General features: G+C 39.6%; 1 protein-coding gene across 2 annotated transcripts in view; it reads left to right on the top strand.

Annotated features, from left to right (window-relative positions):
- The window catches only part of LOC148057043 (uncharacterized), a 163,860-nt gene that overhangs the window by 133,544 nt on the left and 5,431 nt on the right, over positions 1-24,885 (top strand). Inside the window, exons 2-5 of one of the 2 annotated variants that reach the window (XR_015701202.1) lie at positions 16,928-17,026; positions 17,473-17,545; positions 17,797-17,838; positions 18,714-18,830. The exons of the other annotated variant lie outside the window; for it this stretch is intronic. The gene's annotated coding sequence lies outside the window, so the exon portion shown is untranslated. The remainder of the gene's footprint in view (positions 1-16,927; positions 17,027-17,472; positions 17,546-17,796; positions 17,839-18,713; positions 18,831-24,885) is intronic. 2 annotated transcript variants of the gene reach the window in all.

A 24,885-nucleotide genomic window follows, 5' to 3' on the forward strand; every position in this document is an offset into this window, starting at 1 on the left:
AATACAGTGACCTTTGAGATAATTGTCATTTACATGTTTTGATTCATTACTGCATTTTCCTCTTGTTTATTCATCAGGCATGAAAATGTATGAATTTCTTAGCTTCCCAATGCCTAGCAATGTATCGTGTATTTTACGATAGCTTGTAAGGGATTTTATAGAGAATCTTCTGCTATCTCTGATTTAAATACAAGAAATGACAGAAAGATGGAATTAAGCACTTCAATTAGCATAGCAGTGACTATCCATCCCCTACTTCTTTATGAATTTAAATGTAAATATGTAAACAGACTTCATCTTCCTGAAGACATGTAGATTCATGTAGACATACCCCAGCCTAACCTGATGCTCTGCAGCTTTCCCACTGATTCACTGACTGAAGAAGAGCACCATCAGCAGAAGGCTCACAGCACCTCTGCTGCTGCTGGGATGAATCTTGTGGCCTACACTCAGCTCTGCGCTACCGATCACTATCACGCTGCTTTAAAGCCAGTTTGGGCACGTCTACATGAGCTGTAGTCACAGCTGATTGCCAAGGAAGACGTTGTACGTAATTCCCATATTCCTGTTTAACTTGGCAGATGTGTATATCGTTGTATATGCTACGGGGGAAAAAAAGGCACATCAAGAATATTTCTAATGCTTAAATTTATAAAATAACAGGTGAGGTGTGATCCTTTCAATTTAAATCATCCTCAAGCCATTTGCAAAGCTGGTTCAATTTCCTTTAGCTTTCTTTTCACATGACGCCCTAACTGCAGAGTCTTCAAAAGATTTTGAGGTAAAGTTTAATTTTATTGTCTGAAAATAATTTAAGGGTAATATTAATATTTTGTTGTTGTTGTTTTCTGATGAGGGTTAGAATAGACATATAGAAACAAACATGGAATAGTTGAAGAACAAGGTCTGTCAAGTACCTGAGGCATGTACATAGTTCATTTAGAGTAAACATTCAGTTGTGATAGCAGTGTTTCTATCCATAAGCAATACTCAGTTGCTTCCTTGTAAAAATCAAATTATAATGAAACAAACCTAAAGGGCGTATTGCTCAATTTGCTATTGTAATGGCCTGAGTTATAAAATGAAGCTTCCATTTTCTTTCTCAGACCTTTTTGTATTAAGCTTACATGTACCCAAAGCAGGGAAATGTTTTAATCAGAAGACCAAGAGGCCTTTTTATTGCCATACCCCAACAATTTGCATCGTTGCCAAACTATTGATTGATAGTAGATCTCATTTTGTTAAAATCACCATGTTGACTTTTTCTAATGGAGACATTACCCTCCTGATGCTCTGATTCAGCAGCCACTTCTAATGCATACACATTCCTTTTACTCAATTTCTCTGGAATAAAAGGGCAGCTCTGTTGGTGAAGGTTTTATGTCTGTGACTGTCGTCTTGTACTGATGAGCAACTTCAGCTCACAGAGTCCTTAGAAATAATCCCTGGAAGTTGTGCTTCCCTCTTTACATGAAGTGCTTTGGTGAGCAACAAAGTGGTGCATGATCTATTTTTATCTGTAATGCACCTGTAACACTCATCTAGAGGAGCAATGTCAAGTAGTTAGGGACACCTTCGGTCTGTTCCCTGCTTGCTTGTGGCTGAGCAGAGCCCTGGTCCTTTACATGCATATAGCTTCTGGAAAGGTTCTTCAGCCTTTTGGAGATCTCGTGGAGTTCAACTTATTGCACCAAGGAAGCAATCACAGCAACGAGAATCAAGAGGATGTTGTTGCTGGGTTTTTTTGGTGTTTGGTTTTGTTTTGTTTTTTTTTTTTATATAGAGTATATGGCTAAAATGTTAAGGGACAGCATATTAAATTCTAATGTACCACGAATGAGAAGAACCCAGGATTAGAAAGAAGGGATGCAGAGGGACAGAATCCACAAGAGAACTGGATACCTTAATGGGGTTTCACAAGTCTCCAATCTTATTTTTAACTATATTTGTACCTAAAGTAAATTCTGGCAGTCGTACTAACTTTCCCTCTGTTACCCTCCTCCCCCCCGCCCCCCCGCCCCCCCCCCAAAAAAAAAAACCACAAAGCCAGAGAGCTTTTTTTGCTTTTGGTTCCTCCAGTATAGCAGCCTTGCCCTTCTTTCATTATTGTTTCTTGAGAGCCTTAGTCTGAAAATCCATCGCATTGAGCCCTTGGGGGCTTCTTTTAGAGAGGACGACTATCAGGTTTATGATACTCTGTTCCAACATAAATAACTTGCATTGCAAGAAATGAAGATGAAAGTTTGACTCATGGGACCAAATCCTGACAGGCAAATGGGTTCAGATTGGCCTTTAATCTGAATGCAGTTGTCTGCACTGTCTGGCCCCTTCAGTCTGTCCCTAGGCTGATGACTAAGACAGTGATACCACTTCTAGTGGGAATAACAAACTTTTCTCAACAGCAATGACTTCAGAGATATTCCAAGAATACTGGTTTTGTGTGTTGTCTTTTTTTTTTTTTTTCTTCTGCATGTCATTGTATCTATGAGAAGGTCTGAATTTTCAGCAAATAATCATTAAAATGATGTTCATTCTGTGCCTTCCTTAAAATGCTGATTCATTCCCAGACTTAATGAGTGTCTGGATGCAATAAATGGGCAGAGAACTGCTGGAAGCTGTAAGTGACTGAGGTGAACTAGCCTCGCCAAGAGTTTCCTGCAGTAAGAAGAGAATTTTCCATCTGAATCAAGGAGAAGGAGAAATACGAGTGTGATGATATGTTGCATCCTTTATAGAGGAAGACCCAGAAGTAAATCCCATTTAAAAATATCAATTTGCTACACACTATCAGGCTACACCATGTCTTTTCTAGGATTTTGCATCTCGTGAAGGTAAAGGTTGACTTTTTCTTTGTTTTCGGAAGTCCATATTGCTGGATGAACTTTATTGTGTGTTCCTGCACAATAGCAGGTTACAGTGTCTCAGAACAAAGCCTTGTGGTATCTTTTTACTGCTGGTGATAGTATTTACCAGATGGAAGTGATTTAGAAGTCTAGAGCAGATATGAATCGTTTTGAATTTGAGTATCTTTCCATCAGAAATTTTTATCCCGTAAACGTATTCCTGTGTTAATATATAATCTATTGGTACACAGATAATATGATTTTTTTTTTTCACGCCATAATTATTAAAGTTTCTATCAGTGTTTTATGGTTGCTGGAAAACTGGCAGAGCTAGATCTGGCATAGTTAGACCGGTTTAAACCATTATCAGTTTGCATGTTTGGCATTCTTGGCCTGTGAAGTGTTCTATTTTACACTTAATGCTTCAAGATTAGCATGATAGATTAGTGTGCTTAGTTAAATGTTTTTACAATTTATGCTCTTAGTAACTGTTCTGTTGATCCTAGGAAATATGTCTTTTTTTTCTTGATAGATGTCACGTCACAGTAATACCTCAGCTTGTAAATCAGGCGTTGCTTTATGCTGTGGTGATGTTGGGTTAGAATCAATTTCAGATGAAAAGTGCTGAGATAGATAGATATACACACACATATATATGTAAAAACATCAGGAAGGGCAAAAAACCCTGCTGCAGACTTGTGATATAAATTCACAAACCACTGTCATCTGCCTTGCAAGCTTTGTTACCATGGTGTTATCGATAGACATTAAATTTAAAATTAAGGAGCCTGGCAAGTCCAAGAGGCATCAGAGTTCAAGAGACATCAAGAGCTGATGCATCCTTATGCTTAACACCAGGCTATTTGAAACTTGAGATCATGAACAAGGAGGGCTGTAGAAGGGTACAAACTTCTGTGTAACTCTTGGCCTAAAGGCTGTACGTGATTTCATACGTATGTGTACATATGTGCATGTAGTATCTGAGAGTTTGGATGCTATCAACGATACTATATACAAGAACAAATTCTGAGGTGTATATATACATAGACACTATGCAACATCTGTGTTTCTTTTTCAATCCAAATTCTGGAATATAGTGTCCCTTGGAAAGCAGCTAGAGACAGTGAGAGAATTTTGGATGGTATTTCCTTCAGATTTTTTTCCTGGATGCTCTGGATTCCTTGGTTTCTTCTCACGCCAACAGTTCTGATTACTGCTAGTCAAGTTGTAGAATTTTAGAATCATAGAATGGAGAGAGAGAGAGAGAGAAAATATCAGCATGGATGTATTTGTGTTATTCAGAAAACTAAAGGCTGTGCTCTACCTTGGTCTTTGAATATGGTCACTGAAATTTCAATTCTCTTCCAATGAAAAAGGTCATCAAATCTTCATTGCCAGCCATCTGTAGAAATAACTTCTTTAGTTATGTATTTCATGATTTTTCAGAGATAACCTTTGCCTTGTTTTGCCCCAGCTCTGAGCTGATTAAGCACGAGGCAGACACAACCCAAAACGTATATACAGCTGCATTAGCATATTATTGTACCTGAGCTAGTAAGCCAGGCTTTGAACTTAGCTGGCTCAGGCAGATATGGCTCTAAACATAAGCTGAATACGAAACGCAAACACTGATAGCATAAATCTCACCCTGTGGGGCCTCGGATCATTCTGTACCCTTTTAAGAGCCAAACACATAAAATGTTTATGTCCTTTAAAAAATCTTTTTTAACCAGGCCTGATTCTGACCTTCACCTCAAAAAGAATATTACTACATATAAGTTAAATAGCAATTCTGAGTTTGAAATGGGATAGGAAACATTGGTTGCTGTGCACGCCTTTTGAAACGGAATTATCAAATGATTTGAATAATTACTGTTCTTCACTAATAATTACTGAATTATTAATACCTTAAACAGAAGACAACTCTACAGATACCAACTTTTTCATGTGAAAATCTCTAGCATGTATTTTACAGTTAGAGGATTGTGGTAGGAGTCTGTGGATCTCCTCGTTCGCCACATTGTCATTAGATGTCTAGAAGCTGTCACTAGGACCTGAAGAGGCTCCATTAGAACCTCATTGCTACCCAGGCTAATTTTAATTACTCTCTATTGTGTAGAAATAAATGTTAGTTTAGATGAATACTAGACCTCTCTGAGACACTTTCAAAATAACCCAGGCAAATTGTTCCCATAAATATATATACATTTTCTTTTAGCAGTGATTTCTTTGCTTTTGTTCTGGTTAACTAAAAATAGATTTTGATGTCAATATGTTCCTCAGACTGAGGAACTAAAGATCTTAGTTACAAGGTTAGGTCCTTAAAAGGAGCAGATAAATCCTCCAATAAGCATTGTGTGGGTAGGTATTTGTAAGCTGCTTTTTCAAATATCACAGCGAGGGGTTTTGTGGAATTGTATACTGTTGTTTTCTTTGCGCTCTCCATTCTGTTTGCCCGCCTCCTTGCCATTCTCCTAAACAGTAATTAATGCCTAGGATCAGCATGGTTGCTGCTGCCATGAGAATATACTGCAGGAGGAACAAAAGAATGACGTACACTTGGAAAAGGAGCCAGAGAGTGAAAAATGATTACAGCCTTCTTAATTATGGGCTTTTCAGAGCAGCAGGTTTAGTTTTGCATCAGTTCAAAAAGTAATAGTTTCATGGCTTTTTAAAAAACAAGATAACGAAAGAAAGCTGATGTACATTATAAAAAGAATGGCGATTATTTATTTTTTTTAGTGTAATATCTGGAAAAGTTTAGGCTGTAAAATGGCTTTAAATAAATCATTTCATAAAAAGAAACAAATATCACTTAAAAATACAGAAAATGTGATTCACCATTTCCACTCAGCTAGAGATGTTTGTTCAAGACCGGGTCCCCTGCTGCTGTCGCAGTTGTTTACCTTTGATTTCGGCGGGAGCGGTAGCAGGCTGGGTTGGGGCAGCAGCGTTTACCTATGCCTATGGTCTTCGGTCCGCACCACCTTATTTAGCAAAGGGGCAATGTTAGTGCTTGGGAGAGGAGGTTCTCCGTCCTCTTCTGAGGTCTGTGCCTGCTCATCAGGCAGTGCCCAAGGTGGCTGCTCGCCGCATCTCTCTTGTGCTCAGGTTTGTGTAGGGTTTGCATGGTTTCTGTTTCTAGTAGAGCATGGCTGTCGGAGGGCTGCTAGGGCATCAAGGCCAGCCGATATAAGGTACAGCAGCTTGGGCATCTTCATTTCAGGGGATGCTCAGCTGCCCTGTGGCTTGTGCGCAGAGAGCCTGTCTGGAGTGGGACCAGCCTGAGCATAAGGAGAGCCCGCTCAGCCTTTCTGCTCCTCTCCCAGCCATGCCTGTGTTAGGAGCAGCTGCCGTCCCTCCCCTGCTGCCGCTGCTGCCCGTGCCTCTCATCCTCCCAGAAATAACCTTTCCTTCAGACTTGAAGGTGGAGCAGGATATGACTTCTCAGTTGTTTTTATCAGATACTCTTCCTAAGTGCTTGGTCTTCATCCCTCCCAACAGATAGGCCAGCATGTGTATTAAACTTGCTAGGAGAATTGCTTCCCAGATTAGAAATGCAAAAGAGGAAAAAAGTGCAATTCTTCAAATATAATGGTTCCCAGGCAGAGCTATGCTGTTCAGCCAGATTAAAGATTGTAGCTGATCGTTGTTGAACTTGTCCTACCTAATCTTCTTGAGGTGGGCTCTTAGGCATTCATATGTAACCCCTTGTTCTGAGTCCACCATCAAGGCCATGAGCTGGCCATTTGTGTGTTTCCCTAAGGGAGCAGATGTCAGCATGATAGTGCCGAACACACACATACACGTACTGTGCACACACAAAACTCCAGTGGGTCTGTGTTTGGTATATGATGAATTTGGTACAGCTGATCAACCTAAAAATGCCTTTGTGCGTTAGATGCGCCTTTTAGAAATACCCCGTTTTTTATTTTTAAAACCAGTTATTAACATGGAACATCTTCAGTTATCGTCTCTGTCCTCTTAAGAGGAAATGTTAAGCCTTATCGTTATCTGAAGAGGGGTTTTAACAAGTCTTGCTTTTGCTTATATCTGAATCCTAAGGTAGCATTCGTCTTCTATTAAAAAAAAAAGAGATTAATGGAGCAGCCTCACTACCATCAAAAGCTGAAATTTTGCTGTGTTTTTTCACACAATTTGTTTGGAGCTATGCAGGAAAGCATCGTATCAAGTATGGAATTACTGATTTCTCTTTTAATAATACCATTTTAATATTGATTACCTGATCAGATTGATTCTGTGCACCATGACCTAAACCAAATGGGATATATTTCAGATACCGGTCGGTTCCAAATTTATTCTAAAAATGATGGAAATCAAATTATCTGAGGTCTTTATTTTGATAGCTGTTTTAATTGAGGGATTTTCTCCTATTTAGTATTAGCATCTGAAGAACACTTTGCTAAAGGTTGGATGAGTATGGAGGCAGTTCAGGTTGTATTTGGTAAGTTCTCTCAAGGATTTTCAGGAAAGTTTTCGGTTAAGAAGGTTTCTAGGGAAAAAGTAGGTAGGCTAGACTTATAATTTCTGATATTTCTATGGTAAAGGATGAGAGGGGGAAAAAACCTAACCAAGTATCTCAGCATTACTCCTTAAACATCACGAGGAGAAGAATAAAATTGCAGCATTTGTCCTGTGCTTCTGATGCATTTTTTTAAACCTAAACATTGATTTTAATAGCTCTATATCTTGTTACCTACTTTCGTCAGCATCGTGTGTGTTTTCATGTATAGGGAAGCCCATATGTCCCTTGTACTGAATGTGCGAAATCTCTTATTTACCCTGAGCTTACGTTACGTGAATGTCATGATAGTACTAAGGCACTTTCACGCTAGTTGTAAAATGGCAGGTTGATTTACATGTTTATTTTTATAATATTGAGAGAAAAAGTAGTTAAATACCACTATTTTATATGCAAGAGGAGAATACTTTGTGTGCTTCGCTTCTGTCATGTGAAAGTCCCTAAATTGCTTTTGGCAAGTAGATAACTTAGAAAGAAATTGCTTCAGTGACAGAAGTGTTTTGAAAATAAACCTTGAAAGTGAGAATGTGAAACCTGTAATTATCTAATGGAAGACTCAAAAGGTTTTTAAAAGCAAAACAAAATGTAAATACTAGAGTTGCTGCAGTTATCTGACCTCTCCACATGCTGTGCCATATCTGTATATTGCGGATATGTAGGGCATAATTTTCCAGATTCCCATTAGTCACAAAATGTTTTGGGTAAGTCACTGGGATCACAAAAACAGTGGAGAGAACTGGCACAGAAAACATGTTTGCTTCACAGGTAGCAGAATTTGTGGAGGCAGAGAATTTCTCGAAGAATCTAGTAATTTCTTCCTGAATTTCTTTATTTTTGGTTTCCCCGTTACCTTTCTGCCAGGGATCAGGGCATGTATTTCACGGGAGAGCCTGATGTGTTGCTGTACACAAGGGTTTTATTGTGGCTAAATGCCACTGAATGCTCAGCCTTGGACTGGGACAAGCTACGGCTGCTGGTAGGACTTGGTACGCTAGTGTCAAACCCGTGTTCTTCACGAGGGCTTGCTGACGGTAGAGTTTCAGTCTTGTTAAAAGTAGGTCACAAAAGACCTTTCTAATGAGAATGGTTTGGGTCACAAGTAAAGGAAGGTAAAGATCACTGAGATCTCTAGAACTCTGGTATCAGAAGAGATCTCCCACAGCCTGCCCATCCTCTTCTTTGACACTTTGGCTGCAAACTTACAGTTCGTTCTTGTTTTTCATGACCGTGGCTCACCAGTATGCAGCATTATCATTACAAGAGATGAGTATTTGTTTCTATTCATGAGAAATTCTTGTTATTCTGTACAAATAACTTGTGACCTTTGACTTGAATCCTTGGAAAACTTTGGTAAGAAAAGGAATTGAACAGGTTTGGTGGATCCTGTTCTTGTTTATGTCCACTGTAATTTGCGATTTTTTTTGAAGCCACTAATGTCATTCTTGACTGTGATTGAGACTAGATGATGACTTCGTCTTCCTATTACTGCCACCTAAAAAAGCCTACGTCAATTTGAGGAAACAAAATATTCATCTTCGCTGTTGCAGCATGAGGTTTACATTCATTACTGCGGCAGTTCAGCAAACGTGCCTGTTTCTGTGGGCATCTGGCTAGATCATGACAAGTTTTAGGTCACGGTGTCTGTATTGCTGCAGGGGAACGGCTCTTGCATATATGTCTGCAGAGGAAATATTAGTGTCAGGAAGCTGAGTAAATCCGTATTCAAACTGATATATAGCTTTAAAAATGACTCTGTAATGTATTATGTCCCTGAGGAAAATGGTAAGAATTTTTGGCCTGTGAAAGACATGAATTTCTTTACTTCCAAAATGCAACTGCTTCAGCTAGAGATAGGTAGCTACCAGTGATTGCAATGACAGAGTATGGCAACACCTAAAATGAAATGTAGATGAGACAGAAAGACTATCAAGAACCTTGTTAATCTATTTTGTAGTCCCATCCAGGATAAGGCTGTGATCAGTTTCTGCCACTACTCCGATGCCAGATTAATCCTTTTGAACAGTTACAGTTAACAGCTCTGAGATGCTGCTTTCGTGCTTAATACAGTACAAAGGGTCCCTTTTGGTACTGAGAGTAATTTAAAAAGTAGCTGGGAAGATTTGCTGTTCATCCTCAAGGCATCCTACTAAGGAAGTTGTATGGGGCATAAGATTGATGATGATGGCTGAAAGAGCATGTTTGATTTTACAGAAACTCAAGGGAGAAGGACTCCGATGGATTATTTTTTATTAAACTTTGACTTTTGTATTCTTTTGGCTAAAATAAAAGTAGAAAACCAAACAAACACGTAACAAAAAATACTTCAACTTGCAATTATTATGGCCCTAAATAACAGTTGCTTTTAACTGGCATAAGTTGGCATTGTTGCCAAGAGAAACAGTCCCACCTTCCCCTGGCAGCTTGTTCACATTCCTCCACCGTTGCCTCCTCCACCGTGCCAGCGCGGGGGTATGTGCAGCTGTGCATCGACATGGGCTGAGGAACCGACGCAAGGTAACATTAATCCAAGAGAAATTGCTGGATTTTTGTATTTTGGTTTTATGTCAGATGAGTTAGCTGCTCCAGCTTGCAGCCTGGCTCTACGCGTGCTGGTGCAATGGGAGGAACAACGCAGGGCAGGAGCAAGGGACTGAGAAGAGCAAGTTCTGCTCCTTGGGTGACGGTGTGACACCACGGGAGAGTTGTGCTGGCCTAAGTGAGGGGAGAAGAAAGAATTAAAAGGTGAAGTTCCTGGATTTGTCACCTTTTAAGTCTTATGTTTTGCAGGACAGCGAAGGGTAGTAGCGGCCAATGCGCAAACGGCCGTGGTGCAAGGGCGTGAAGCATTATTATTTTTCTATATTTGAGTCGCCAGCTCTCAATGACTTTATAATGCTCCAGAAAGGTCTGGCAGATTATCATCATATGAAATAGCCTTTAATGTCCCATTTCTGGATTGGTGGTGTACATGGGACCCTGTTGTACTGTGGATGCAATGAAGCTTCTCTGTTTTATAGAGTGGGGTTTTTTTCAAAAGGTTTCCTCTGTTTTTATTTTGGTGTATAATTATCTGTAAAAGTACTTTGTTTAATGCTTCTACAATGGAGTTGATGCGCTAGTTATACCTGCAAGTATGCAAGTTAACTGCAAGATCTTCAATTAGTCAAGCAAAGATTAATACTATCTGTGAAGCTGTTTTCTCCTTGGTTAAAAAGAAAACAAAGTGAATTGCATGTGAGTGGGTGTAAGGAAGCTAAGGAAAAGTTTCTCATAGGCCTCTGTATATGTGTTGGATGATGTTTGCTTTCTTGTGCAACTCTACTGACTCTCATCCAATATTTTTTTATCATGAAGTGAACTTGTACAGGCATATATTTATTTATCATAAACAACTTAGAAACTTGAAAATCTCACTTCTATCTGTCATCCATTTGAATTAAGTATCCTGTTCATAAACAACTGTTTGGTCTTCAATACACTGTGTCCTAATTTGCTTATATAGATGAATTGAGGACAAAAACGTCTTTTAACACATTTGGGAAGAGTGGAAAATGCAGCTTTATTGTCCTTATGAACCACCCTCTGCTTTTTCTCAACAGCATTAAGAAAAAAGAAAGCAGTTGGTAAAATATTAATTAGTAGAGGTGCTCCCGTATGTGACTTCTTCAGTTACCACTGTTGATGACAGCAACTTCTGCCTTGCTCCTGGACATCCCACCTGTGCAGAAGGATGCTTCTCTTCATCCTTTTTCCTTCTTTTCTTTCTTCTCCCATCCTGGGCACAGCCTTCCTAAAGGGGCCAGTGCAACCTCCTTTTTCATGTTGACGCAAAACGCTGTGGGGTCCCTGGGTGCCCTGCAGCCCCTCTCGTGTCAGCGCTGGGGTCCCTCGGCAGCAGCCCCGGGCTCCCTGCACCTCCAGGGCGCCTGGTCCCTCCTCGCTGCTGCTCTCGTCATCCCCTTCCTCTGTTGGAGCTGCTTTGCAGCAGCAAGACGAGGAAGGAAAGCCGGGGAATAGGTTGGAGGGATGTTTTGTGGGGTGTGGAGGAGGTGTTTCGTGATAGGAAAAAAGAAAAAAAAAATCATCCTTCTCTCACAAACTGGGATCCCAGCTTCACCTGTTCAGTCCTGCAACATTTGCTGTGTTACCAGCTTTGATCTCCTTATCTCCAAGGGACTTTATTTCATTTCTCTGACGAGTGTTGGAAGTGTCAGTCCTGCCATTACCTAGGTTTGTCAGACACTTTGGAAAACAACACGGGAAACCTTGGAGCTGGGATTTCATCTTATTTGCAGGAGTAAGCTACTGCTGGTCAACTCTTAAGGCCTGTTTTAACCTCACTGCCCAGGTGAGGGTCAGGGGCTGCTACAGCTTCTACCCGGCACAAGTAGAGCACTTTGCAGTGGTCCACACACTATGTGCGGGTGTTACGGTGTGGGAACTGTGGTTTGTAATGTTATTGGGAAAAGAGAATGCCAAGTTGGGTTATGGGGGGCCTACATAGATGCTGATGGCCTCTTCCCAGCCATAATCCTCTCTGGAATGGAGGTAACTTCCAGTGCCTGCTCCTGCATCTGCAGAACTGCCTACATCTAGAATAGATTTTCCAAACAGTTATAAAGATAAATGCAACAAAAATCAAAACACAGAATGAGTCTTAGTCTGTAACTTAAGAAAAATTGATGGTTTAGATCTTTTGTGTTTTATGTTCGTTTAATTAAAAATTTACTTCTAAAAATTGATCTTAATTGTGCTGGAAGCATCTCCTCTCACAGCAGACGTTCAATAAAATAGAAGCTGGGCTTTCAACATCTACATTTCTAGTTGTGATGTCTTTGTTGTGAAAATTTGTCATCGGTCTGAATACACCATTTGGCGAGCCACCTGCCTTTCCTCTTCTCTTCTCTTACCCACTCGTTTCCTTTTGAGGCTGATACTGAAAAGCATAAACCTGAAGAAGGCCTCCCTTCTAAAAATTTGCTTCTCACATTGTGTTCTCCTGCTAATGCTTATTTTATTAGCCCCCTTCTTACTCTGGCAGCGAATGCAATGACGTAGCATCCAGGGCACCTGTCCAAACTCTGAAATTTTACAAGCAGTACAGAGTGGAAACATTTACAAATCTGTTCCAAGATACATATACGCTGGGTGTATATATCCAAATGTAAATATTCAGATCTGTTTGTTAAGTTTTCAATTTGCTAACTGGTTAAAGGTTTATAGTCGCGTGTCCATGGAGAATCTTTTCTTTTGTGGTCAAAATGACAGCAGGTTTTCCTAGGGGTGAAAACAGTGTTTTCTTATCTTGATGTTCCCCTCGGCTTATCTCGAATCCTTGACGTCCACGTACTGGATGTTGACAAGGAGGGAACTGGCAGATTGACCAGGTCTGCGTTGCTGACTGGTCCTTGATGTCTAATAATCTATTTGAAGTGATGGGCTGCCGCAGGTTTGAGGTGCTGGCTTGGGTGCTGAGCCTTTTTCATCTCTGAAAGAGACTGTTTTCTGTTGTTTTGGTAAATGATAACTTTTTTTGAAGGGTTGAGGTTCTCTTAAAGTCCATCGCTTGCTGGATGGAAAGCTGTAGCTCTTAGGTTCTTCGAAACAGGCGACAGAGAGGCAGTGGCAGTCGTTATGATAACTAATGCTCTGTCCTCCACAAGGGAAAAATGATACTGTTTTTCTCTCTATAAGGTTAGAGAAATCTTAATAGTTTAAAATTCAGTTTTTATTGCTTGCTCTAATTGAACTATTTTTTTCGAAACTGCAAGTAAGATGTTGACTTGTAGGCAAAATCCACTGATGATGGTTAATAGGTGGTCAGATTGTCTTGAAAAATGTCATCTTCCAGTATGTAAATTCCATGGCCGATCAGACAGTGATCAAAACCTGGGTCTGAAGAAAACCCAAACTTTGAGAAACTTCAACATTAATGATATGCATCTAGATTTGAATTAAATGGATTTTTATAAAAGCAAACCTCTCCTTCAAATACTGTAACCAAAAGTTCATAGTTTTGCAAATTTCTGGTTGTGATTTTTATTCTTAGATTTATTCCCATTCCTATGACTTAGACTGGGAGAAATTCTTAACCTTGAGTGTCTGGTATAAATCCCTTAGATTTTAATCATCTGCCAGGGAATGATCCATTAAATGACAGTGAAGACAGAAGTACAATCTTTGAGGCAAATGTCTTGGTTTAATGATTTTTTTTTTTTTTTTAATTTATTTACCAATCACTTAATTTGAATCCATCAGCGGTAAGGACATAAATCTTGCAGCATCTAAATAAATACTTCTTGTCAGAAACCCCTAACCTATATTGACTTGCTTTTCTGCTCAAGGTCGTTATCCGTTCTGTGCCAGTAAGTCTGTGCTTTAACATTACAGTAAATTCAAAATCAGATAAACTTTGAAAGAATTGGAAGTTATATTAACAATGCTTGACATGTTTGCAGTAACAATTTCTCAATTTCTGTTTTATATGCCAAATTTAATTTGGTAATGCATTTCAAACATGCTGCAAAATGTTTGGGGGGGAGGTTTCGATAGCGGGATGCTACGGGATGTTGTCTGCTTCTAAAGAGGAAAAACTTGACCATCTGGTGTCAGTCATTAGGTCTGTGGTTTCGTAGTTGGGGTAAGCCAGTCTAAGTGCGTGGGCTACCTTTGAAAAAGGTTGTCTGGTCCCTGGTGAGATGTTTGTGCTGTCTCTGGTGATATGTGAGCAAACTGAAGAATAACCTCCCCTTGCTAGGCTGCAGTTCAGCTGGGTTTAGTACCCTTTATCTAGATCATTGCATGAGGTGCACAATTGCTGGTAAGAGTGGCTGGGATCCCAGGATTTGTCTTTTCCTGACAACCTGCACTGACATTGACTTAAAATGCTTGTGAAACCTGAGAACCATTGGGTTTGAAACTCCCTGAGGACAGGATTGTCCTCCCGTGTGCTGGGGTGATACAGTGCCTGTCATGGCAGGGCTCTGCTTACACCCCTACGTGCTACCGGCGTATGTTGTATATGTGTCTTAATAATACTAATGTTATTTTTCAGATTATTGTATCTGAAATACTATGAGATCTGCAATTACAATAGCAATGGCATCTTACAGAAGTTTGCAGATATGCTAAGTTTGTATTCCAGCTCTTCATCTTACGAAATTATTAAATGAAATTGCCTGAAAAAACATTTGGTATGAGTGTAGCAAAAAAGCATGAAAAGGTGCAAACCTGACCTTTGTCAGGTCGCCTGAGCCTGGGAAGGAAATATTACCCATGAAGCACGTGTCTGTGCCCTTTGCTTCCTCTTGACTGAATTGGTATTTGAGTATATACTTAAAAGTAAGCGTGTGCTCAGATACATTCCTGAATCGTGGCCTCTGCCTCAGAAAGAGGAGAGTGCTCTCGTCTTGCCTATTGACCTTTCTAACCATCACAGAAATGCTACACCTAACTCTGCAAAAGCAATATTTGGCTTTCCTGCCTGGCAGACAGGTGAATCTTGAAAGTATTTCTTGGAGAAACTGTTTTGGAGAACAGTGGGATGAGGTGGAGACGAGAGCCCGTATGTTTGGCCAGACACCCTCTTCTTGAGACGTGGCTGTGTTGCAAAATGTTTGTGTAATTTATCCAGCTGTAAGCAAGATCTACTGCTTCTTACTCTTTTCCTAAAGTTACATGCTGTTATTGGTCATGTATTAACTCTTACTGCAGGTACAACTGGTGGAGGACACGACTAGAAGGATATGATGGAGAAACTACAAATGAGTAGGAACAGATCAAGTCACAGTAAATAAATACGAGGCAGTACTTTTTACATCAAAGACAAGTTATGTAGAAACACAGCAGTCTGGTGACCCAAGTACTCCAGCTATCTCAGCTTCAGTTTTCCTACATAATTGCTATTTGAACTGCATAATACTTTGTAGTAAGCTTTGGAAATTTTAATAAATTGTTTGCAGATGCATAGAAATAATACATCCTTAGGTTAGAAGGATCAAGTTGAGTCTCCCCAGTTCAGTACGAAACACGATAAATAATTAAATTCTTCATCTGGATTACTGTCCCTTTACCTGAATAATGAAAGTTGGAGTTTGTTTCATATGAACAAGTAAAACAAGCAGAAAAGTACTGGATTTTGCAGAGTGAATGGCCGTAGCTGCCACAGAAATACGGAGACACTGGGATTTTGAGGAGCAACCAAGAAACAATTTATATTGAATTCATCTGTATATGAGTAGCATACAGTCATGGCAAAGAACATGAATGTACCATGTTCTACATAACATTTCTCATCTATAACTTGGGTAGGAGTAAACTATTTTAGCTTTTACCAGATTCAGTTCTCAATAAAATCTTTTTTCCTAGCTCTTAAATGGCTGTAGAGCCTAACTGTAAAATTGCTGCTTCTGATGGGCAAATCAATAAAGTCTTATTAGTGTGCTCTACTGCCTTTCATTGCCATCCCGCTGCAGTGCCCTTCTTCGATGAAGGGATGCTGGGACATCATGTTCCCAACGTCCTCTGATTTGCGGCTGGCAAGGTAGGAAGGTCAAGAGGGATACAGGATCTGAATAGCTCAAATATCCATTAAAAACGAGCCCTTCTGTGAGCAGCAGAGCAATGAAAGCCTGATACCCCCTGGATTTGCCTCACATTTGGATTTTCTGGTGCCAAATAAGACATCAGTTTTAGCTTTGCTGTTTTTGAAGCCTCCACGACTAAATTCTGGTGCTGGTTATCGGTGGCTCCAGCTGCCGCCCTGTCCTCGGTGGGAGTGTTACTTTGGTCCATGAACCCTGTTGGAACTTGGTATGTTTGAGATTTTGCTAATACAGCAGCTAAACCTAACTGATGGCATTCAGAATTGTTACAGAAGAAACAAATGCACAAAGTGAGTGATAAGATTTGCCTTTTTTTTTTCTTTTAATTGAGGCAAAGATTCAGGAGCTGGTGACCTGCTGTGTATATTAGGAAAGACTGATCCCAGCCAATAATGGCTACCAGTGCTAACACAGCTGTTTTCAAAAGATATACCAAGTTTTGTTTTTACATAAATTTAAAAAAAATGTTGAATTTTAGATAGAGATCACTTGGGGTCAGGCTATCATAACAAATAGCCGAGTATGCTCTCACACAATGACAGATAACAGAAGATAAGTCTACTAAAAACACTAACCAAAAATATGCCTAATAAAACCAGAAACCATAGTCCTTTCTGATAATCCACATGATCCTAAAGCTCATCTATTTAACAGAAAAACACATCACTGCTTGTAAATAAAGTGAGTCTTCAGATGTCTTTATCAGACCTTCACCTTTAATAAATAGCTTCTAAATATAGCATCGAGTCAAATACTTGAGCAGAGCATTTGTGTTTCCGCAGCAGCATTGCAATCCTCAGTCTCCCGTTCTTTTATGCAACCTGTGTCTTTGGTCTGTGCAAAACATGTTACTAATAACAATGCTTTTTATTTACAAAATGTTCTTCAGGCTGGTCGTTTTGCTCCAGTGGGATCAAATTATAATGTCATTTTTCCAGGTGCTGTAGTCAAAGATGTGGCGCATGGTGTATTGCCGGCTGTGCAGATAAACCACCATTACTCTTGATCGTTGGCAAGTTGTTTAAACCATCCTCCAGGTACAGCATCGTTGGGATGGTCTGTGGATGTTATTACCAAAACAGGGATAACGGGGTGGGGAGACACACCAGAACATGGAGGCTGATGTTTAAAACCAGATTTTTCCGCATGGGATTGTACATTTTAATAGCTTTTGCCTCAGAACTCTCTTAAGAGGTGCAAATGTTTCTAAATGCAAATGCTAATGCATTAAGTCATTTAAAAGGAAAATGGTAAAAAAAAAAATCTGGGGGATGTGAAATAATGAAGTCCACAGATAAGAGTTTTAAAATAACGAAAAGGAGATAATTTTTAACCACAATATGTGGTTAAAATCAGGAACTCCTTGCCAGACGATGCAGCAGAAATCTCTTCATGGTTACTAAATAAGTAGCAACTAGCTCCATGAGCTACAAATCCTGGTAAGCTGGGGAGGTGTGACGGTGTGGTTGTCCTGCTCTTACAGCCTTCTCTGGGCAACCGCTCTTGGCACCATTTGGGACAGGAGATGGGACCAAACTGACCGGAGCTCTAACCTGGTACGTCAGCTCTTTCGTGCCTAAGCTGAAATTCTCACTTTCTAGAAAGGAAAACAGAGAAATGGAGGGGACGTCTTTTCAGCTGATAACTGCCTGAAGACTAATTAGGGAATGAAAATAGAGCATTTGTGGTCAGCCCTGGGCTACTGGCAGAGCTTTCCTACATTGTGTAGAAGATAGAGGTGACTGTGGCTCTACCAGCAATATGATTACAGTATAAACACATTTGTCTTAAATTTCTCCTCCTTCAGTCATCTTCCGTTACAACTGAGGCAGCTGGGATCCAAAAAAAGGTAACCAAAAAGGATCTTGTTAGTAGTGCTGGTTCAAGGGTTATTTACCCGATTTTTTTAGTGGATCTTTAATGTACTAAAAAGACAGACTGAATTATGCTTTGGCCTCTCTTAAAACTCCTGAGATTTTCTTTCCTTTTCCTCTCTCTCAGATGATGACTCATCATGTTTATCAAAATCATACATCACTACCTAGAAATCATATAATTTATTTAGAAATGCTGACTTCCACATTTTATCTGCTAAACTAAGCAAGTACTAAACTGGCCTTGATCCGTGTGCTTCAGACAAGGGTGCTGGCAATTTACTGCCTCTGACCTTCCCTGAGTGTTTAAGAGCCTCAAAGACAGGGAAGGTCAATGGCAATTACGCCATTTAAGAAATTCATGGAGAGTTAGGCAGCTAAATAACTCCAAGGATTTAGACCAAAGCTTGATTTATTTCTTTTCTTTTTTTTTTAATATCAATATCATCACTTAGCAGTCAAAGGTTCATTCATTTGTGGTGAATGAATAAGGTAGATTGAGCAATAGTGAGTTCAAATAAACTAACTCTGCCTTTGTGCTTCTGAAAAATAGACTTTTAGGCCCTCTAGAGAACGTTAATAAAAAATAATTACCTAGTCACTCTGAAACTGTTAAAAGATCCACATAATGCTAATACAGGCTGCGATGCTAGTCCTCATGTATTGGACCAGCCTAATAAAATTTAATCATATTTTGTCAATCCCAAACTCTTAATTTTGCCTGACAGGCGATGTTTAAATATGCAGTACATCATTGTAAGTGCATATGTATCCATAAAACATTTTTGCAATGTTTAATAGTGTTGGATGTTTTCATTTCTGCATGTTTAATCTGAGATGCTTTTAAAAGCCTTAATGATCAAGAGTGCGCTCTACATATGGCCTGGAACTGCATTTTCAAGGCATTTCAAGCTGAAAAATTACAACCAGGAGGAACCAAACCTCATTAATTACGTTGTCTCCTAAGGTACGTGAGATGCTCTTAGAATTCAAAAGGTTGTTGGTTTTCAACATGAAATGAAGTAATCCTTCTAAACGCTTTGCTCATCGGTGGGTGTTGTTCTGGGGGATTCCTCAAGACAAAGGACACAATATGGAGAAGAGCTGACGGGACAAAATTGTTCCCAATTTTGCAACTGACGCTTTCAAAGAATCAAAGCCAAACTGTCCTGGGCAACCTTTTTGTGTTTTAACCTTGCGATATGAACACTTCCAAGCCATTTAATCCAGTGCAGCATGACAGAAATAAAATTAAATCTTATTTCAGCAGCCAGAGTAATTTTTTTTTTAAGCCTATTAGTAAAAGACCACTTTCTACTTTTTCTTACCTGCACTGTGTATTTGCTGTGTACTCAGTTCTTAGGTGTAAATGTTGTGTATAACTGTACATCATGAAGAATTTCAGTATCTCTACTCAGACTTTTGTTTAAAAACCATTTTTGTCCTGTCAAGCAGAAATTGAAAAGTATGTATGAAGTTGTATTTGGAAATATTTGTGCAGGAGTTCCTGCTTAAAATTATTGTTTTGCCGTCAGCCCGTGTGAGCTAGCATCCGTGTTCCCTGCCTTGTAGGGGTAACAGCAGGGTGGTTGCTACTTTTGCCAAGTCACTATGACATTAGCTAAAAATTAACATTTTTCATCAGAAGTCCAGAGTCAAACGCACGTCTTTGTGTGTGGCTGGCACTGTCACGCGTGACTGATGCAGTGGTATTTAATGTAATGGCATTTTGAACTGTAAGGCATTATTTTTGCCCTGGGGTAGCCACTGGCGTGGGCGTTGTGTCGTCTCCAGCCTTCTCCATGCTCCCCAGCGATGACAAACTGAAAAAGCCTGTCATTATCTTCCACTCTCCGGTTCACAGAATGGAGCAGGATTTGCAGCCTGGTATTTCTCTAAGATGCTTTTGTTCGCTTAAAGGACTTTCATCATCTGAATATTCATTTATGCATCAAATTGCACATTTCTTGACAAAGATGAGGACTGAAGCTTTTCTGTGCTGTAGATTGAGATGCAAAAATGAATCAGAAATCACTTGAAGAATTCTGTCGTTAAATCCCCATATTGCAGTTGCTATAAGAACATGTATTTAGACAACCATCATCAGAGTTTTCTGGCGTAGGCTATGCTTACCACAGTGAAATTGTGAGCACCTGTATGAAGGAGACGTACAAGAAAAAATGTTTAACGTAATTTGAGTTTTCTCTCAAAGTGCTGCCCTTCTGCTTTGTCATTGCCTTCAGGTTTACATTTGCAGTGGGATTTTCAGGAGTGAGGAGACCTTGGGTTGTTTATGTTTGTTATTAGAAACTGTAATGTGGGCATCACCTTCAAATACCTCATAAGAAAGTGGTTTGATTCTTTTTTTTTTTTTAATCCTTCCCAATTGTGTGGTTCAAGACTTCCTGTGTCTAGTCAGGCATAGAGATACATAAATGGATCTTTGCATGCCAAATACTGGCTTTATTTGCATAAACATTGCAAATAAACATGACATTCCCATGCCAACATCTAGCTTTTATCTCAACCACTAGATACCTTAGGGAAACTCAAGATGAATACCGTGAGTGTGTTTTTCCTCACGAAACGTACAGCACTGTAACTTCTAGGTCGCGGGGCCGGTACTGCTTAGCCTCTTCTGTGGTCCTCGAGGTCTGCACCCGGGTGTTGGTGGTGTCAGGGTTGGTACCAGAGGTGAAGCCCTTTGGGCAGGGCCACATGGTGGTAGCTCAGAGGCAGAGTCCAGGAACCGCGCTGTGATGGAGGTTACGCGGATGGTGCCGTTCTCTCAAACTTTTTCTGCAATAAACTTTCACTTTTTCTCATAGCAATTGAAAAATATTAGCACCTGGTCTGGAGGTCTGGGACTACAGTTTTGTTGTGCATCTGTTTCATTTAACTAAGCTATGAACACTATTTAAATGTCTATAGAAATAATTTTATTGTGGAAATAATGAACTGTAGTCTGGAATAACTGTGCATATGTATGAAGAATGTGCCATTACTGGAAAGACACATTCTTTGTATGATGAATCCTATAGTTTTTTTGAAAGGTATGATGAAGATGAGGCAGAATTATTCTGCTCTTATTTTCTTCCTCTACTAGTGTCACAAATGCATCTTTCTTATACTAAAATGCTAATAGTGAGTTTTAATAAAGCAATTTCATGGATGCAGAATAGAGGATGCTGGTTAATGTATGGAAATGAATGCACTTCAACGTACACGTGCTTTGGAAAATTATGGCTGGAAAGAGGTGCAGAAGTAAAATCAACTTGCATAGTAACCTGTGAATGTGAAAAACATTTCAGTGAACTGAGAAAGTAACTTATACGGAGCTTTGAACCCAATAATTTTATTCTGATTGGAAATACCTGCAAGACAGTTTATTTCAGGTGATAGTTAAAGTTACTGAAGAAATGGGTGTGCCTGGCAAATACTTGATTGCCATCTTTTCTGGCAGGCACAGTGGAAAACTGTGGATAGATAGTTTTGTCTCAGGTCTATGAAGTTCAAAATAATTCATGGACTACACAGGTGGTGAGTTTTTACAGTGATTTCAGCTGGAAGCAGGAATGTACTGTAGGAAGGAGATGCTTTGCAGGAAATCAATAATGTGAGTGCATATAAAAGACACTCCATTTAAGGAGGAAGAATATAGGAAAATATTATTAGTATGTATTTGAGAAAACCATAGCTAGTTTATGTTGTTTGGTTTTTTAAAAAATTAATTTAATTCTGTTTTCCGTGAGAAAGATGTAACTTTATGCCAAAGAGATTTCCTTCCATTCGTTTCCAGATGCCAGCTGTCTTCTGGCCTGCTGGCTGTGTTGAGCTGGCTGGTATTTTGGGTTCTTTTGTATTTCTTAAGCAGCGTGTTTATTGCCTTTTGCATTACACTTCAAATGTTAGCAAGGGCATAAACAGGTCAGGTTCAGGCTGAGGTCTTCCATTACTTCTAATATTCTGCCTTGAGTAATTGCCTTCTGCTTTTGTGTGCTGCCTTGGAGGAACCTCATGTTGGTGGGAATGAAAAAGAAGTAAAGCCAACAGTTTTTTTAAAGGAGGTTGATTAGACTTAGTCAAGAAAACTGCTTTGGGAACTCTAGAGAGAAAGGATTTAACTTGTGTTGGCTTATACTAGAAAGTCAGTAGCAAAGCCATGGAGAGACCGTAGGAGTATTGAATCCTCTTCAGTTCTTGCAGCCACATGAAAGAAAACTTTACAACTCAAAGCTTGGAAGATCATATTTAATATGCTGCTCTGCTGAGTGACATCCCAGTCCAAAAAGCAGTATTCCAACTGGCAAATTTTGAGAGAAGAATTAGTTTAGCCTATTAACAATCATGAGTTAGAAAGCATTCTTCTGTACTCATTATGGATTGTAGTCATCAGTTACATGTGTTTTTGATGTGTCTCCTTTAGCCTTCTCCATGATAGCCTTTTTTCCCTTCCAAACTCATGCATTTTAATCTAGGAAAGTGGGACTTGCACGATTTATTTCACTCTGGTGGTCTTTTCCCCTGCTTGCCTGCCCTTTCCAGCCTCGTTGCCACAGTCCTCTTCACAGCTTCTCAATCTTCTGACCTATTTTAATCATTATCTCCATGGTGGGCTGTAAGGTTCTTGCAAGTTTTGTGAATATTGCCACCCAGCTGGAAGAGAGAAATCGGATTAGTTCTTTCGCCAACAAAAAATTTGCAGTTGGGAGCCCATTCTCTCTTCAACCTGCAAAGGGAGAAATGCCGTCAATGCCTCTAGCACATAAAAGCAAAACAAAAAAAAGTCAAAGGAAGCTCATGTTTTGCTAAACTCCAGCAATTCCAAGCACCAGACAAAAATCCATAGGAAACCAGCTTCGTTAGTGCTTCATTAGCTTTACTTAACAGACTCAAAGGGAAATGAGCACTATACACAAGAGTTGAATACTGTTCCAAATGCTCCAGATTATTTTCTAACTTGTATTTCTCACGAGCTGTTTAAATTGGCCAACATCTGCGAAGATATTAAAAAATGTTTCTGCTACTGGAAAATTAGAATATTCCCCTTCCGCAACCTGCTTCATTGCTTCTCCTCTCTTCTACTCTGCTGAGCCTGCTTCCATCTGCTTTTCGGTGACGTTAGCACAATTCAAACTCTCTGAAACTGCTGAACTTTGTCAAACATGGTAATTTGTATAAGCAAGACATTCTTTTGAGTCTAAAGTATTTTTAATATACATATTTTTATATATATATATGTTTATATGTACATTTTCCTTATACCAGAACTGTTGGATAGACACATAACATGCCTTTTTTTTTTCTGTTGCTGAGACCCTTGGATATGTATGGTTGTTCTTAGCTATATTTAGTTTGTATGATTGAGTTCTTTCAATTTAAACAAGTAGAAAGAAAAATGTTCCTAAGTGGGCCATGTGCTTTCCTCTTGTATGACATTTTTGTTCGATTATACAGCAGCCAGTGTCAGTGGAACTGAGGTATTTAAAGAAAATACACATTATAAACTCCAGTGTTGACTTAGGCAGCAATGCTAATACTTAACAAATGCCTTTCCTGATCACAAGTAAATAGGACTCAGGAGTTTTGGAGATCGGTGTGTAGTTTCTTTACAACTGCAGAAGATATGTGATAGTGCCTCTTTGCCCTACACTGAATTTTTATAAAGAAAGGAGCTGTGGCTTTTTCAAGGAAAGACATAATGAATTCTGGTACAACTTTATTGTATATTTTTAGATCACAAGGGATAATTTACTTGCCCTTTTTTTACAGCTCTTGTCAGAATTCATGTTGCTTAATCTCCTTGCTCTGCTATTAAAACTCACCTTTGTATTTTCCACAGGCTAGGAGAGACTAATCTTAGCTCCTGGTAATTAGTGCTAATTTAGTTCTTTGTGCTCCAGGAGTGGCCAACAAAGGCCTAATGCGGAACGTGCATATTTTATCTTCACAGTAAGCTAACAATCCAATCAATGAAAAGACTTTTTTTTTTCCTCCATAATTCCTATCTTGCCTCTTTTTTTTTCCTCCTCTCTCATCATTTAAACCTGTGGATGTATTCAGACAATAATGCTAAGAATCAATTTAACCGTGCTACCATAGTAAAAGCAAGAAGCAAGAATCAATAGCAAGAGTACTTCTGCAGGGGCTGAGCAGAAGGCTGACAAAAATGTGTTTTGAAGGAAGAGTGTTTTCATCTGTTGCCAGAATGTAGCTGTTTCCAGGGCTGTATTTAGCAGCTGATAATGCAACAGAGAAAGCCACCTCCCAGGATAGCATCTGAAGAGTGCATCCCAACTGAACGAAGACAGAGCTTGGACTCTTGCCTTTGACACCCCTCTCTCCCCCACAGCCCCAACCACATCAATAGCCTTCTTGCTTTTCAGAAGCTATCATTTCAGAAACTCATCCTACAGAAAGAACATATTCCCTCCCTCAGGTTAGCGTGTTAAACTGGGGATAGCTCCTAGATGAAGCCAGCAGTCTCACAGCCTGTGATACTTCTGTGCTCACAGAAGTCTCCCGTCTATTCTGCCTCATGAGTGTTCAATCATCAGAGAAAAAATAGCTCGATATAGTCTGCCTAGCAAAGCAAGCTGCTGTTGGGGTACTCGGGGTGCTATATAAGGGATATATATGGACCACAGGCTAATAACCAAGTTCAGTGCACCCTAAAGGTAGAGCGTGTCACATGAATTCCGATATTACAGACGTCAATATGGTGGGATCATTTTTACCTATATAAATTCTTAATTTAAGAGACTGTGCTGGGGGTCAAAGACAGGGAGAAGTTAACAGTCAGTTGACGCAATTTGTGAATACATTTATAGCAGTAACTTTATTGCATTTTAATGTGTGATTTTTGAACTTCGTGGAAAGGTCGGCTGCTGAAGACTACGTTAGTTGTAGATCTAAAACATAGGTAGTTAGTTTTAAGAAAGACGCGCAGGACCCCAGCTGTCATCCCAGACAGCAGTTATCAAACACCAGTAATGGCTTGCTGCCATTAACAGGGAAGAATT

This window comes from Nipponia nippon, unplaced genomic scaffold (assembly GCF_047370975.1).
Source record: "Nipponia nippon isolate SJK-2023a ecotype South Korea unplaced genomic scaffold, ASM4737097v1 scaffold_10, whole genome shotgun sequence".
Classification (NCBI taxonomy): domain Eukaryota; kingdom Metazoa; phylum Chordata; class Aves; order Pelecaniformes; family Threskiornithidae; genus Nipponia; species Nipponia nippon.